Source organism: Mauremys mutica, chromosome 1 (assembly GCF_020497125.1).
Source record: "Mauremys mutica isolate MM-2020 ecotype Southern chromosome 1, ASM2049712v1, whole genome shotgun sequence".
Lineage (NCBI taxonomy): Eukaryota > Metazoa > Chordata > Testudines > Geoemydidae > Mauremys > Mauremys mutica.
This window is the reverse complement of record NC_059072.1, coordinates 148,367,302-148,380,615: the sequence shown is the minus strand read 5'-3', so window position 1 is coordinate 148,380,615 and position 13,314 is coordinate 148,367,302. Positions and strand designations below refer to the sequence as shown.

The window sequence follows — 13,314 nt, the reverse complement described above, 5'->3', positions numbered from 1 at the left end:
ACGCTTGGAGGGAGTTTGGGTGTGGCCCCTGGGTTGGGGGTGCAGGAAAGAGTGAGAGGTGCAGCATTTACCTCGGGCATCTCCTGAAAGCAACCCGCACCCCCCTCTGGCAGCAGCCCCTAAGCGGGAGAGACGGGGGCATCTCTGCACACCACTGCCCGCAGACTCCACCCCTACAACTCCTTTTGCCACAGTTGGCAGAGTTGGCACTCGGGGCAGGGGCAGCATGTGGAAACCCTCCCCCGCTCCTGCCCCAGGGGCCACAGGGATGTGCCAGCCTCTTCTGGGAGCGGCGTGCCACATGGAGCGAGGGTGGGCAAGAAACTGCCTTAGCCCCCTTGTGCTGCTGGTAGTGGTGGCAGGGTGCCCGGGCTCTTTTCAATTGCCATGGGGTGGGAGGCAGGATGAGGGGGACACTCCCAAGGCCAAACGTTGCTTTGCATAGTGATAAATCTTGGAACAGGACAGAAATGAAATGGCAGCAGAACCTAAGGAATTAAAAGCCTCCCACCCATATGGAGAATCCAAACTCCATAGAGAAGGAAAAGTTAATGCCTTGGAAAAGTGAGAGAGAGAGAGAGAGAGTGTGTGTGTGTTAGAGGGGTGGGAGGGTATCTAAGAGAGCGACTTAAAGGCTGCTAAGAGAGCAAAATAAAACAAAAACATGCAGATCTAAGCCTAATATAGTATGAAGCTCAATACAGATAACATCTCACTCTCAGAGGTCTTCCAATGAGCTTTGTTTGCAGACTAGACTTATTTCTAGTCTGGGCCCAATCTTTTCACCTGGTACAATCCTTGTTCCAGCTCAGGTGGTAGCTAGGGGATGTCTCATTATAGTCACACTCATTAGCATATTTTCATAAAATCCTATGGAGTGCAACATCACAGCAGGGAAAGGGTTTTACTGCAGCACCTGGGAGCAGTTGCGTTTCATGCTCAGCTGTGGTATGAGTTCCTCCAGGTTTATCGTAAACACACATGGACCTTAGCAGGTGCTCTCGATACAGGAATGGCCCAGATACGATAAAGTGATGGGGATTGCATTTTCCTATTTTATTTGTGTATTTCCAATGTGCTAGCTGAGGGGGGGTGTGGGAATTGGTGGCCTCTGCTGCAGGTGATGGGAATCTCAGGTATTTAAAGCCATGGCCTAGAGGAGGGAAGTGCCTAACTCCAGAGGTTGCAGCTGCCTAGGGCCAGCGCTGAGGATTTAGAGTCCCTAGTGCTGCCGTTGCAAGGTTCAAGCATGCTCAGCCTTGGCATTGCCACCCCTCCTGCGGCTAGTAGCTGCCTAAGGCTGGCCTCTGGCAATTGGCCCCATGGCTATAGCCAGAGAAGCTACAAGTGGCTCTGTGACTACTGGGGGCCATTAAGTTAGAGCAGCTGGAGTTAACCTCAAGGAACAGAGGTCACCAGCAGGAAAGGAATGTCAAGGGGAGCAAGGAAGGAGGGAGCAGGTCAGGCTTGCAGAGGGAGCTTCCAGCTTGGTGGGGAGCATGCCCAAAGTAGAAAGGAAACAGGCATGGGGAGAGGTGGTGATGACCAGGTAGCAGACTAGCATGAAGATGGGAGCCGAGGGAGAAAGGCTGGTGTCTTCAGATTCCCAAGGGCTAAGTCCTCACTTTGGGGAGATGGTGTTTGCAGGTGGCTTGCTCACATGGTAGGATGGGGGCTGAGGGAGGGATCTGTCAGAACTGATCAGGTATCTGCTGGCTTTAGAACTCTGAGCTGAGACTAGGACCACATGCGGTGACTGTGGTCCTAGGGGGGTACTGGAGACATGGCTAGAGAGGGTCTGAATGAGGAAGGAGATAAATCTGTGGGGAGTTTCCTTGGTCACTATGAAAGTTCTACTCACTGTGAACGCTGGTAAACCCACATGGGGGTACAGCTCAAACCGGGGGCTGAGGGAGCTGTGTATGGCAATGCATATAGTCATGTAGGGGTGTTTGATCAAAATGAAAAATGTCTCTGAGGTTCAGTACCGGGTATACTATGGCACCAATGCCACTGCCCCACCAGGCCCACACTCGGAGCCCACAGTGACTACATGGGGGCCCACAAATATGTTTGGTGCTGAGGCCCACAAAAGGTTAATCCGGCCCTGACTGCCCACAGACTAGACATTTTAGAAACCTTTAGAATTCCTTGGTGCTAAACACTGTGAAACTCCCCTTTCTCCTTCAGAGAGGGCTTTAACGCCCCTTATCTCACTCAGGCTCACGACCACCCAGAGTTCGAGAACTATCCCTGTTCCCATTGGACAGATGGGGAGGAGCCTGAGGACCAGAGAAGGGAAGTGACCTACCCAAGGGCCTACACAGCAAGGTGGTGGCAGAGCCAGAAAGAGAAGCCACCAGTCCTGACTCCTGTTCTAATGGACAAAAAACCTCCAGAGGCAGGGATAGAGCCCAGGAATCAAGATGGTGGGGAAATTTCATTGAAACCGTTTCTGTCAGAAAATCCCATTCAGACTAAACCAGTTTGTTTCTCGAAATCATAACAAGTGGGATGAACATTCTTTGCAAAAATATTTTGTTGCAAAACAAAAGCATCTCCTGTTTGTCAGAGTGTGTTAAATTGTCTCGTTGCACACAAAGAGGAGACACTTAGATCACAAACATGAGATAAGATGCTTCAGTCTGAGCTAAGTAGTTGCTGCTCTTAAAAATTTCAAAATAAAAAAATACAAATAAAATAGACTATTTCAGCTATTCTATTATGTCATAATCTGATTGGAGTAAACATGATAGAACATCTCATATTATGCACTACTCCTAGTGACACTCTCCAATGGATCCCCATCCTCCACCCACACTGAGGTAGGTAGGAGTGGATCATTATTATTTCTACATGAAAGAGGGAGAAGCTAAGGCTGAGAAAGGAGAATTGACTTGTCTTAGGTCACACAGCCAGCCAGTGGCAGAGTTGGGAATAGGACCCAAGAGCCCTGATTTTCAAACTAACCATTGGATCTTGAATTTCAGACATTGAATGACCTGAATAAAGTGCTCTCAAATGAGCTCCAGACCAACAACAGTGCACAGTAATTATCCAGTAAGTATTTGAGAAGAACTGCAATGTTAGAGAGAATCATGAACTGCTCAGAGACCATTAATGCAGCGAAGCAGCAAAATACATCAAACATATGACTGGTTATGACTTATTTCCTTGGTCTTAAAAGAGAACAACAAGGACCTGAGTCTCCTCCCTGTCAATAATCCCCTGCTCAGCCAATCAGGGTAGAGACTGAGGACGGGAGGCTGAGGGTTCTCACCAGAGAGCCCAAAGGATGGCCCAGGTCACTGGTGGGGATCACTGCCCAAGCACTATTTCAGCCCCACAATTTTGGGTGGACCTCCCACAGTGGGAGCTGCCGAGCACTCCCCAGCAAAACACACACACACACACACACTGCTCCTGGTGTTGGGAGGGGAACAGGAGAAAGGACAAAAGAAGCAAGAAACAAAGAGAAAGGAGGGAGGGATGGATGGAGGAAAAGGTGAAACAAAAAGGACAAACCCTAATGTCCCCAGTAATTCTAAGGGACAAAATCCCAGGTGCGAAATAAAATTTGACCTCCTTAAGCTCGTGTTTTCCATGCCTAGAATTCAACTGTCACCAGATGGATCAGACTGAACAGGTTTCAAACCTCAAGGAGGCTCTTACCTTCTAAACAGGGACAGCTGTTTTCTAGTAAAATCACTAAAAGGGAAGGAGAAAACTCGAAAGCGGTTCCTCCTGGCGCTCACGTACGTGAACCCGAATACTCTCTCAGTCCTCAAAGAGAGACCTGGAGAAGGAGACTTGCTGAAGCAAAGCCACAGGGGTCTCTGAGGTTTCCCTGGCCCCTCGCCCCTCTCCTGCCTGGCTGATGTCAGCATCTCTCTGTGAGGTCACCACCTCCCCACCACCTTTGACCAATAGTCTGAGGTCCTGCAAAAGGCCTTTGTGATGTCACTGCCACACCCCTCCCTTGCTGTGCTAATGTCCTGCCCCTGCCCAGGCACTTTGGAGGTTTGAGCTACTCCCTGTGGATCACCCCACTCAAGGAGCGTTCGTTCTAGGAAGCAAGCCAGTAGTTTTGGATCATCTGCAAATTTTGTCACCTCACTGGTTAGCAGATCATTTATGAATATGTTGACTAGTACTGGTCACAGGACAGACACCACTAGTTACCTGTTTCCATCCTGAAAAATGACCATTTATTCCTACCCTTTGTTTCCTATCTTTTAACCAGTTATTGATCCATGTGAGGACCTTCTGGAGGTGAAAGTAAGCCGGTATGTTCCGGTATGGGGTACCGGCAAGAGCCGGTACACTGTGCCAGCCCGGCCCGGCTTCCCCAGGCTGGTGATTTAAAGGGTCAAGGGCTCCCTGCAGCAGCCGGAGCCCCGGGCCCTTTAAATCACCTCCCGCGCCCCCCTGCCAGAGCCCCCGGGGAGCAAATCTCTGCCGTGGAATGCTGCTCTCTCCTGCTCTGCCAACACAGAGCAGGGGCAGCGGGAGCTTCCTTACAGTGGGGGGGGGGCACCATTGTCCGAACTGTGGCACCCCCATGACACCCCTTCCCTAAGGACCCTCACTCACACCACCTCTCCCCCGGAGGCCCCACCCACAGAACGCCTCTTCCCCAAGACTGCACCCTTTCCCCACTCCATCATTTGTCCTAACAGCCAGTAAAGAGTGGTGGGGCCATGGCCCTCTAAACCCCCTGTTCCAGCACCCCTGACACAGAGCTAAGCAGGCAGCAGTGTGTGCGTGTGTGTGTATGTGACAGAGACTGCTGTGCTGAGCTGAGCCAGTGAGAGAAGGGGGGCTGATGTCAGGGCTGTCCCCTGCCCCCTGCCTCAGGACTGGTTGCTTCCAGCAGCTGTCTGAACTTAGAAACAGTGTGCCGACATACTCACTCTTCCGCAACACACACACGCTCTCTACCCCACCACGCACATTGCAGTTGAAATGCAGCTGGCAATCTAGTAGGATGCCCATGGAACAATGGGATAGAGAAACCTGCATCATGTGATGTTGTACCAGCCTGTGAGGCATTGCAAACCCTTCCCAAAGCACCCTGCAGCCAGTTGCACAGTGGGGTAGCTACCCACAGTGCACTGCTCTCTGTGGCAATCCAAGAGATTCTAGCATGGATGTGCTCTGGTGACACAGGGTGGACATGCAACAGCTGTTCAATTAAAACACCTTAACTAAAGCCACATTACCCTTTAGTGTAGGCATAGCTTAAGAGTGAGACAAGACCTAGCTCCATTGAAGCTAAAGAAACACAACTTCCTCCGTAGTTGGCAGGATTCCAACCTGCGCAGGGAGACCCCCGTGGATTTCTACTTCATCGCCTTAACAACTCGGACACAACCACTTGCTTGATAAGGGGCTCTCACTACATTCTAGTTCTGTTCTCACTGACTGATCAATTCCAGTTGTTTTCTCAGACCAGCTTCCACAACACACACACTGCTGTGCCGTTGTATAAGTGTGTCCGTGGCTGAACAGCAAGAATTCCTGCTCCTTTCCCTTCTGGCTGGAGCATGAGGAGAGTGTGTTTGTGGTTAATGACGTTGCTGTAGCTTGTTGTCCATTTCCTGCCTTGATCATTCAGACAGTCCCTTTCCCTTCATATCCCCAGTACATCAGTGATTGCGATAGCAGGGGGCAGGTTTTCTCTGGGGCACTGAGCTTTGCCAGGGGGTTGTTGGCTCCTTTCTTTCCTCACCCTGGAGTAAACTCAGCTTTTTATTCCATCCTTGATGTTTCAAGGAATAACAACAGATGACCAAAGAAAGAGGTGGACAGGGTGGGTCTCAGGGGAGGGGCAGAGAGCTTAGAGAGGTGGGCAGGGCAGGAGAGAGTGCAGAGAGGCATGGGTGGTGAGCAGGGCGGTTCTCAGGGGAGAGGTTACAGAGGTGAGAAGGGTGTGGAGGGCAGGTCTCAGGGGAGGGGGCAGAGAGATGTGGGTGGTGGTCAGGGCAGGTCAGGGGAGGGGGCAGAGAGGTACAAGCGGTGGGCAGGGCAGGTCTCAGGCAGAGGTGAAAGTAAGCTGGTACGGGCCGGTATGGAGGACTGGTAAGAAAAGGAGACTGTCTGAGGGAGGGAGAGAGAAGCCTGTTCCCTGCATAAGAATAGTTTAAAGTAAACTCAGCTGTTCCCTGATTGTTCAGCCCCCAGGGCTAGGTTTCTGGCATCCTTGTTAATTTCACTCACAGTAGCTGGGGGGAAAGGAGGGGGTGTTTGACAATGGCAGGGGCAGTCCTTTTCTGCCCCCGGGATGAGGGGATCTCTCCAATACTAATATACACAACAAATACAAGCATTTGGCTGCACAGCTTAAATCCAGAGCTAATAAAAGCAGGTGGAAGGGGAAAACTCACTGTCACATTGGTTTCTCGTCTCCTCCGTCCCCCTCCTCCAGCCAGGCTGCAGACAAGGCTCTGCATTCCTCCCCAGCAGGGGTTTTCCTATAGGCTCTAGCTTGCAGTAGGGAGACTGGCAGAGATGCCTGCTGCTGCTACCTGCAAAAGTACAGTTTAAACTCAGCTGTTCCATGTGCAGTTCAGGGCCCAGGGTTAGGAGCCATTTCTAGCATCCTTGTTAATTTCACTCCCAGTTGTTGTTGAGTGTGTGTGACCATGGCAGGGGCAGTTCTTTTCTGCCCCCAGGATGAGGGGATCTCCTAAACACAATCAAAATCAGGAACCATTTCCAAGTTCAAATCTATCCCATTCCCTCCCCAGCAGAGAATCATGGTTGTGATGTCCAAACTGCTTGCAGATCCTCTTTGAAATGTTACTGTTTAAAAAAAACAACACAAAAAACATGGAGAACACGGTGGAAAGATGTGTCGTGATGATTAGGGTTTATTTTGGGCAAGGCAATTTTGCTAAAGCAACTAAAGATTCACAGGGAAAGCAAATAGCCCCCATAGACAAAACCACAAAGGGATTGGAGGGGAAAACTGAATATTCAGGGAAATTATTGTGCCTCCTTTGAAAGAAATAGTAGTTTTCATTCCAATCCACCCTCTTTATATATTGATTTAAACACCTGAAATGTCCTTAGGAGATCGGCTGCAATCTCAGATCTCTTTTTGTTTTGTCCTATCTGCAGAGTGCAGAGGCTGAAATTGACAAAACTTTCTCTAAATATCTTGTATATTTCATGAAGGCTATTCCAGTTGTTAGCCCAGAAACACTTGTCTCCACCCCCACCCTCCTTAAAAGGGCACTAGCACCTTCCCCACAGGACAGTAATATATACAGTATGTATGTGTATGTATGAATGTGTGTGTCACAAACAATGCAGCTGCAGCCTGCCGCCAACTGCCCTGATCCCAGCAACCGGCCCCTACTATTGTATCTCAGTAGTATTGGAGATCCCCTCATCCAGGGGGCAGAAAAGAACTGCCCCTGCCATGCCAAATTAACAAGGATGCCAGAAATAGCTCCTAACTCTGGGTGCTGAACTGCATAGGGAACAGCTGAGTTTAAACTGTTCTTATGCAGGCAGCAGCAGCAGGCATCTCAGCCTGTCTCCCTACTGAAAGCTAGAGCCTAGAGGAAAACCCCTGCTGAGGGGGTGGGAGGGAGGAATGCAGAGCCTTGTCTGCAGCCTTGCTGGAAGAGGAGGGAGGAGACGAGAAAACAACGTGACAGTGAGTTTTCCCCTTCCACCTGCTTTTATTAGCTCTGGATTTAAGCTGTGCAGCCAAATGCTTGTATTTGTTGTGTACATTAGTATTGGAGAGATCAGTGGTGAGCTTGAGCCAGATTGCATCGGTTCGCAGGAACTGGTTGTTAAATGTAGCAGGCCTTTTAGAACAGGTTGTTCCAGGACAACTGGTTCTATAAGGGCTTCCTTTATTTAACAAAAGCTCCGGCCCAAGCTCACTTACCCCTCCTCTCCTGAATGCTCCGCCCCCTTCTCCTCCTCATCCCCTGCTTCCCGCGAATCAGATGTTCGCAGGAAGCCTGAACAAGCAGCAGGCAGGCAGGTAAGCTGGGGCACGGGGGGAGGGGAGGTGCGGCTGGCTCAGCGGCTCCCTCCAGCACAGCTCCTGGTCCCGGAGAGCGGCTCCCCCCAGCCCCAGCCCGGTCCCAGACGAGTGCCCGTGGCTCCCTCCGGCCTGGCTCCTGGTCCTGGCCGAGCGCCCCAGCCCCCTCCTGTCCCAGCCCCCGCCGAGCGCCCCCAGCTTCAGCCCCGCGGCTCCGGCTCGGCCCCGTGGTACTGGTGCTGGTCCCGGCGCCGCGGCTCCAGCCTGGCTTGGGCCCCGCAGCACCGGCTCCAGCCCAGCCGGTCCTAGGCGCCGGTGCTGGTCACGGCCCCTGCGGCTCCGGCCCGGCTGGTTACGGCCCCTGCGGCTCTGTCCCGGCCCGGGCCCTGCAGTGCTGGTGCCAGTGCTGGTCCAGGCACCGTGGCTCCGGCCCAGCTCAGGCCCTGCAGCGCCGGTGCTGGCTTCGGCCAGGCCCGGCTCGGGCCCCGCAGCACCGGTGCCGGTGATGGTCCCGGTGCTGTGGCTCCGGCCCGGCCAGGCCTGGGCCCCGCAGCACTGGCTCTGGTCCTGGCCCCGCAGCTCCTGCCTGGTCCTGGTCCGGCCCCCGCGGCACCGGTGCTGGTCCTGGCCGAGTGGCTCCAGGCAGCACGGTAACGGGGTAGGGAGCAGGGAGGGGGTGTTGGAAGAGAGCAGGGGAGTTTGTGGGGTCATGGGGGGTGGATAGGAGTGGGGCAGTCAGAGGGCAGGGAACAGAGGGATTGAATGGGGGCAAAGGTCCTGGGGGGGGCAGTCACTGACAGGGATTCCAGGGGTGGTCAGGGGACAGGGAGAAGGGGTGGTTGGATGAGGCAGGGGTCCCGGGGGGCAATCAGGAATGAGAGGAGGGGTTTGATGGGGTGGCAGGGAGTAGTCAGGGGTCAGGGAAGGGGGGTGGATGGGGCAGGGGTCCCGGGGGACATCAAAGAACGTGGGGAGTTGGATGGGGCAGGAGTCCCGAGTGGGGGGGCGGCCATGACCCCCTCGTGAGGTGAGGAGGAGGGAACCTGTTGTTAATATTTTGGCAGCTCATCACTGGAGAGATCCCCTCATCAGAAAAGAACTGCCCCTGCCATGGTCAAACACACCCGACCCCTAACAACTGTGAGTGAAATTAACAAAGATGCTAGAAACCTCTCTTAATCCTGGGGGCTGAACCATAAGGGAACAACTGAGTTTAAACTGTTCTTATGTAGGAGGCAGTCTCCCTGCTCCCTACTGTAAGCTAGAGGGAAGCCTCTGCAGCAGCTGCTGAGTGCCAGGCAGGGAGAAAGCACAGAGCTTAGCATCGGCAGCCTGGCTGGAGGAGGAGGAGGGAAGACACAGAGAAAAATGTGACAGTGAGTTTTCACTTTTTCAGGCTTATTCCAATAGTAAAGTTTCATTACAGACAGTACTGGTAGTAGTAATAGTAGCTTTATTTTCTCTATCTATGTCATGCAATGGGAGGGATCCATGAAGTACGTAGGAGAGGTGGGTGGGTTGCTTGCGATTGGACCATATGGGTAAGAAATGTAAATTACTTTCACTCCTGCCCAAACCCCAGGGCTCCCAGCCGCCTCTGCAGCTGGTAGCTCTGGGGATGATTTAAAGGGCCCGGCTCCTAGCTTCAGCCGAATCCCTGAGCCCTTTAAATCCTGACTTAAAAGCCCCAGGATTTAAAGGCTCCACCTCTTCCGATAGAGGCCATGCCTCTTCCAGTTGAGGCCCATCACCCTCCGCAGGACTCTGGAGTACCAGTAAGTCCTTTAAGTTACTTTCACCCCTGGTCTCAGGGGAGGGGCAGACAGGTGTGGGTGGTGGGCAGGTCAGGGGAGGGAGCAGAGAGGTGTGGGTGGTGGGCAGGGTGGGTCTCAGGGGAGGGACAGAGAGGTGTGGGTGGTGGGCAGGTCAGGGGAGGGAGCAGAGATGTGTGGGTGGTGGGCAGGTCAGGGGAGGGGGCAGAGAGATGCAAGTGGTGGACAGGGCTGGTCTTAGGGGAGGGGGAAGAGAGGTGTGGGCAGGGCAGGTCTCAGGGGAGGGGGCAGAGAGGTGTGGGTGCTGAGCAGGGCAGTTCTCAGGGGAGGGCTAAGAGAGCTGTGGGCAGGGTGAGTCTCAGGGGAGGGGGCAGAGAGGTGTGAGCAGGGCAGGTCTCAGGGGAGGGCTCAGAGAGGTGTGGGTGGTGGGCAGGGCAGGTCTCAGGGGAGGGGTCAGAGAGGTGTGGGCAGGGCAGGTCTCAGGGGAGGGTCAGAGAGGTGTGGGCAATGGGTAGGGTGAGTCTCAGGGGAGGGGGCAGAGAGGTGGGGGCAGCAGGCAGATCTTGGGGTAGGGGGTGGAGAGACGCGAGGAGGCCTTGGGGGAGGAGAGGAGTGAGCGAAAGGTGGACAAGCAGGCCTCAGCCAAAGAGGAAGAGCAGGGGTGGGAAGTGGCCAAATGGGAGTGAGGGTGGAGCACAGGTGGGGCCTCAGAGGGAGGAGAACAAGGGAAGGGGGTGGAGTGGGGAGACAGTGCCATGGTCTGGGCAGGGCCGCCCAGAGGATCAGGGGGCCTGGGGCAAAACAATTTCAGGTGCCCCTTCCATAAAAAAAAGTTGCAATACTATAGCATACTATATTCTCATGGGGGCCCCTGCAGGGCCTGGGACAAAATGCCCCACTTGCCCCCCCTCTGGGCGGCCCTGCCCTCAGCCTCTCCTCGTAAGTCCCCTGCCCCCTAATCATTTTTGTTGCCCTCCCCTAGACTCTCTCCAATTTGTTTCTGTAATGGGGACGGGGACGGGGACGGGGGCGGGGGGGGGGGGGTGAAAACTGGACGCAGTGCTCCAGATGTGGCCTCACCATTGCCGAATAGAGGGGAATAATCACTCCCCTCGATCTGTTTGCAGTGCTCCTACTAATCCAGCCCAATATGACCAGTTACCCATATTGAATGCAGACACAGCAATATTTGATAAATTGGTTCCTGTCCATTCAGGAGGTTATTTCCCACCTATTCATAAATAATGAAGATGCTCTAAGCAGAAGGGAGAGAGCTGTCCTGTCCATGTAGTTAACCCATCTCCCCGAGAAGTGGTAGCTATGTCAGTGGGGGGAAGCTATGTGGGTGGGTGGGTGTGTAAGCTGTGGTGTCTACATGTATATATAAAGTTTAATCAAACTCCATTTTTAAAACTCCTGTGGTCTGGGAATAGAAAAGGAGCTCACTGAGGCAGAGCCTGTCCTTCAAAATCCTTAAGATCACTGACTTGCCTATGCAAATGTCAAGGGGGTGTAGCTCAGTGGTAGAGTGTTTGACTGCAAATCAAGTGGTCTTTGGTTCAAATCCAAGTGTTTTCTCACAAATCTGTTTCTTCAATCAAAATAATTCCCTTTCCAGTATGTTCAGGAGCTCCACTAAATAGGGATCCCTGAAATGAATGGACACACACAATGTTTTCCTGTGCAAATGCATAAAAACCTAGCAAACATGTCCCCCAGCAGAAATCAGTTCCAATTCTCTAAGTGTCTAGGTTTGTTTTCATCAATTAAACAAAGGCACATGAAGACACATTTGCAGGTCCTTGGCCTCCATGGGCTACAATGTGCAGAAGAACAAGAACCATATCCACTTGGGAGGAATGGACTAGTCTGTATTACATTTGGTATGTTGCCATTGGGACTGAAAACTGTACTGGAGGTGGACAGGAGCCTGTTACAAAAATTAAATAACCAAGATTTACCAACCTCCCTGTTACACATTCAATCCTCTGTTTGTGCACACGGCATCAATTGGGGCTCTAATAAATGGCAACCTTCCTTTAACACAGATCGTTGGTCCTTGTAACTTTCAGATACATTTGAATGGGAGCTGTTGAGGTCATGTGCTTCTAGTTCATGAGCAGCAGCAGAGTCTCTGTACGTTTACCAACCGTAGAGCTGGGTGTGTCTGCATCTAAATAACTGCAGAGTCAGTGTAGTACCAGACAGTTAATTGCACAGTCTCACTTTCTGGTGTCATTGATCATTTGGGTAGAAACAGCAACGGTTTGGTGGTTTTGGTTTTTGTTTTTTCCCCTTCGTTTTCTCCTAAGGAATGTGTGAACTTGAGCATGTTAGTTTAAGTTCCCTGTGGGTCAGGAAAATTCCATCTCCTTGAAATAGCTGGGGAAATGGCCTGTTTGTATAACCTAGAATAAAGGAGCTTTTGTAAAACAGTTTTGCCTTTAAATATACGGGGATAAAAATAGTAAATAGTAAATTCCACAGCCAGACACCAGGCCAGGATCAATTGATGGGGCCAGGATCAATTAGTTACAGAAGAAACAAACTCTTAGGAAGTAGATGTAATTTGTCCCCAAACCTTTCTCATATACTATCACGGATTCTCTTCTAGAGGGCAGAGTTAAGGTTATCTGGGCATGTACCCTCACTCTGTATTCCCTGTTTTTCCAGAGTTTGAGTTTTACTGAACTTGATGTTCTGGAAGGTAAGAGATATTCACAGTCAAAGTTAACTCTATGTTAACAAAGGTTTTGTTAGTGGCAAATAATGAGACTAATCCCTCACTGCAGTAATTCCACTGACTTCAATGTGCTCTTTCCTCATTTCTAGTTCCAAAAAAATAAGCAAATTAAAACAATATTGAGAACTAAAATGCTGTGAGAAAATGGAAGTTTTAGTAACTCAAATAATTCAGTTTCTTCTGTGTCTTGTGCATATGTAAATGGCACAACACGTTAATTTATAAGCACATCTTTCTTAACTTCTTTAAATATTCTGCAGTACATTGACTATATCAAGTGGGTTGTTCAATGCAGGGGGGTTTTCATGCATTGACCAAAACACATTTTTTCATGTTATGTAAATGAACACAACTCACTGAACACAAAATTGTGTATTTCATGCTGTGAAGTGTGTTGGTAGCTCAGATTAATAGGTTTGTTTTTTTCTCTCTCTCTCTCCATGAAAAAAGGAAGAAACTGTGAAAATACCCATGGGAGAGAGGGGGTTTCTGAGAGCCGGGGTAGATATGGAGATATTTATGAAAGGGGGAGAGGCCAAAGTAGGGCCATAGCTGGAGCAAAGGGGGAGTTTTTTTGTGCAGTTTCATTTCAGCCAGCCTCACATCCTGTAGTCCCTACTTCCCCACCCCACCAACAAAGCCACCTGTGACTCCTGAGACAGCCCCACTGCAAAAACTGCAATGCCCCCAGCACTCTCTCTCCTAGCTGAATCCCCTGGCAGCCAGAGCTCTCCGCAGAACTGCTGTGGTTGCTCTCCTGGGTGTCTGGTCAAGGACAGCTACCGGCTTCTCCT

General features: G+C 51.4%; 1 protein-coding gene and 1 non-coding gene across 2 annotated transcripts in view; one reads left to right on the top strand and one right to left on the bottom strand.

The window, feature by feature from the left end:
- LOC123356240 (zinc finger protein 850-like) overlaps positions 1 to 13,314 on the bottom strand; it is a 170,679-nt gene that overhangs the window by 70,381 nt on the left and 86,984 nt on the right. The gene's annotated exons all lie outside the window — the stretch shown is intronic.
- Positions 11,284 to 11,355, top strand: TRNAC-GCA. The gene has a single exon. It is a non-coding gene; the product is annotated as a tRNA-Cys (tRNA).